The following is a 3,610-nucleotide window of genomic DNA, read 5'->3' as shown; positions in this document are numbered from 1 at the left end:
AAATGTCATTAGGATTTATAGATACCATCTGCTGCTGACAGTCCCTGAATTTTTCTGCTCAGTGCATGAGTGCTCCTACCTCCAGCATCCTGGCTGTGCTGCTGTCAGTTTTCTTCCCTTCCTTTCCCTTCCTTTTCCTTTCTTTCCTCTTTTCTTCCCCTTTCCCTTCCCTTCTGTTTTTCCTTCCTTCCTTCTAGCTGTACTGCTGTCAAGGTTGTGCTGGTGTCAAGGTTTCCTTCCCTGGGGGCGTGTCTTTCCCTCTGTGGCTCAATCTCTTGGCATTAAAACTCTTTCTGCAGCTGCACTTCATCTTTTGGGGCTCAGGATCTGAACCTGGGGTCCCCCCGTGGTTTATGAGGCCCTCCCCAGAGGTTTGAGCAGCGGGAGGAAGGAGGCTGCAGGTGACAACCCCTCACCTGCGCTCTCTGTCCAGACCTCAGTGAGCTCTGGGCTGGTGGCCGAGATGACCACCGGGATGGGGCATCACCGGGATGGGTCCAGCAAAGTGGGATGTCCTGAGGACGCTCCTGCGCACTGCTTGGCCTGAGGCTCCCTCTGCTGTCCGTCTGTCTGTCCATCCACTAGTTCATCTGCTTGTCTATCCATCTGTCCATCTCTGCCCACCCAGCTCTTACTGGGGAGTCCTCGGGCTGTGGAGGGGGAATTTTTGAGCTGGGCTGGGGCAGGGTCCCTGTCCACTCCCAAAATCCTGCAGGGAGCCACCCCAAGCTACCGGGGTCGCTTGAAACCTGCTCGCTTGGCCCCACTTTGGCCCCTAGAGAATATCATCGGTGTTCTTTAACCATGGATGGGATTCTGCAGGTCTGAAATCTGCATGACAGGCTCTTTTTTCCTCTTTTTTTTTCTCCTCTTTTTTTTCTCTTTCCCTACTTTTTTTCCTCTCTTTATCTTTTTGTTTCCCTCTCTTTTTTCATTTCTCTTCCCCTTCCCCTTTTCTCCTCTCTCTCCTTGTCTCCCTCTTCCCCTCTCTTCCCCTCCCTTCCTCCTCCTCTTGTTTTTCCTATTTTCTCCTTTATCCCCTCTTTTCTGTCTCCTTTCCCTCTCTCATTTTTTCCTTCTCCAATCTCTTTTTTTCCTCTTTTCTCCTTTCTCCCAACTCTCTCCTCCACCTAATTTTTCCCTTCTCTTCTTCCAACTCTCTTTTTCCACACTTCCCCTAATCTCTTTTTTCCTCCCCTCTCCACGCTTTCCCCCCACCATTTTCCTTTCTTTTCCCATTTTCCCCCCTCTTTTTCTCCCTCTCTATTCTCCTGGGACAGGACCAAGCCCTCAGTGCCTCAAGGCAGCCTAATCCTCCTTTTCCAGATGGACTCCTGCACCACCAGATGCTGCACAGCCTTGGGAAGATGCAGCCAGCCTATTTGGGAGGGAACTGGGACCAGAATGAGGATCCAAATTTGCTTTTAAAGAAGTTCGAGGTTATGACGTGCTGGCAACAGCATCCTGTGCAGTGTGCAAAGTGCTTTTAAGGAGCCTTCAACCTGGAGGAGGCTAAAACAAGGGCTTTTCCCTGCTCTTTTCCCTGCAAACCAGCTACCATGACTTCTCCTTGGGGAAATACTTCTCCAAAATATTTCACCAGCTGGCACATTCCGAGTGCCTGGTTGCTTGGTCAGTGGTGGAGCTGGGTGCACTGGGTCCAGACGCTCTAGTGCCACTTGTGGCACCAGCCCACCTTCTTAAGTGCCCATTTTGGAAATCCCAAGTCCCTTATTTTGGGATGCCCCAGCCCTGGCTCCTCCCCTGGGACCTGCCAGCATGGAGGTGTGCAGTGAAATGAAGATCATTGACTTAATGAGGGCACCTCATGGGATTGCTGTTCCACTCCACTATCATGAGCTACCTAATCCCAATAAAAGGGAGAAATGGGAATTTTTCTGGCTGGCCATCGTGTCTGCACACGCTTGAGGTACCCCAGCATGGTGCTGCTGCCGAAATCCTCCCGGCTGAGATGAGGAAGCTCATCAGGGTGCGTGATGCTCCCCACTGGCTCCAGGAGGCAGCTTTGGGGGGCTTGGATCACATCCCTGCTGCTGGCTGTCACCCTGCTTATCCCCCCCGCCCCCCCAGTTTTGGGAAGAGCCTGTGGGAACACCAAGCTTTTCCATCCCACCAAGTGGGAGAGGAGCAGTAGCCATTCATACCCCTCTCGGGTGTGCCAAGGACACAAGGGTCCCACACCATGCTGTACCACCGCGCCCTGGCCCCAGGGTGGCAGAGCCAGGCTCAGCAGAGTCCTGTCCGAACACGCCAGGGAGGGTTGGCAGATGCCTGGCTCCTCTCTTCAGGTTGATGGGAGCACAGGAGCTTCGGAGGGGGGGGCCATGTGGAAACTGACATACAGACAAAACTGTGTTTTGTGTGGATTAGAGGTGGGCTGTTCCGCAACAGGCGCCCCTAACAGCATCAGTCATGGGGCAGGCTGTTGGCAACAGCATCCAGCTCCCATTTTAAGGGGAAATCTCACCCGTTTTGCTTAAAAGGCAGTGTGGGAAATGTTGTGTAAAGCAAAATGGACATCTGAACATTGGTTTCGGTGATTCTCCTGGATGTTTTTAAACGAGAGCATCAGGAGAGCTCTACACTGTAGAACCATGTTGCGGCAGACTGTGACTTTCCTGGTCACAGGGCCAAGAGGAGCCAAATTTGTCACCTCCCCATCAACGTCCCTTCTCAGGGACACTTTTTGAGCCTTGAAGGTGACTTGCCCGGTGTCACCACGGCAGTGTGGGCCGTGGGTGTGCTCCATCCCTGCAGGGGACCAGGGCCTCAGTGATCCTCAGGAACAGGGGGCATTGTCACCAGAGCAGGACAATGCTGATATGGGAAAACAGGCTGGATGAATGTATTTGGGGGGAATTTTTTTCAGCTAAGGTGAAGAACAATTTTTGGGGGTGTGGGAGAGTCCCAGTGCTGCCTGGAGGGATTTGTGTCCCGGGCTCCAAGAAAACTTGTGATTGGAAAACTTGTGATTGCTCAGACCTGGCTTTGAGACGTGTCTGGTGTGTGATGCTTGTTGTGGGGGGGTTGCAAGTGCCCCCCTTTGCTGTCCTGTGATGGCACCTGGGGGGTCCTGGCCGTGTAACTGAGATGGGAAAGAGGCTTTAAACACTTGACTTTTGGGGCTTGTGTTTCCGGCCAGTGGAAATATTGGAAATGTTTTCTGACTTTTTTTTTCCTTCCTCGTTCTGTTTTGCTCTGAAGTTATAACCTTTTCCCATGCCCTGGAGCAGGGTGTCCCACCAAAGCTGGTGGCATCCATGGGGGCTATGTCCATGCATGACCCCACCAGGTACAGCTCTCGATTTAACCAGAGCCACCCGAGCAGAGAGAGAGGATTTAGGATTTTCTGGGCAGGAAAGAGTTAAACAGCTGGCAGCAGCTGCTGGAACAGCTAATAGGGTGTGTCTGAAGGCTGGCTTGGCTCCCAGAGGTTTTGGGGGACTCAGGTGGGTCCCCAGCCAGGCGGCGGAGTCCTGGAGGGGCTGTGCCGGGAGTGGGAGGTTGGCGCTGGAGAGAGGAGGGTTTGGCGAGGCCGGCGGCGTGGCCACTCCTCCCGCTGCTCCGCTCCGGTTTGAAAGGTCGAGTG

The sequence above is a fragment of the Corapipo altera genome, unplaced genomic scaffold, assembly GCF_003945725.1.
Source record: "Corapipo altera isolate COAL_440 unplaced genomic scaffold, ASM394572v1 81, whole genome shotgun sequence".
Taxonomy (NCBI): Eukaryota; Metazoa; Chordata; class Aves; order Passeriformes; family Pipridae; genus Corapipo; species Corapipo altera.
Note: the sequence above shows the minus strand (reverse complement) of the source record.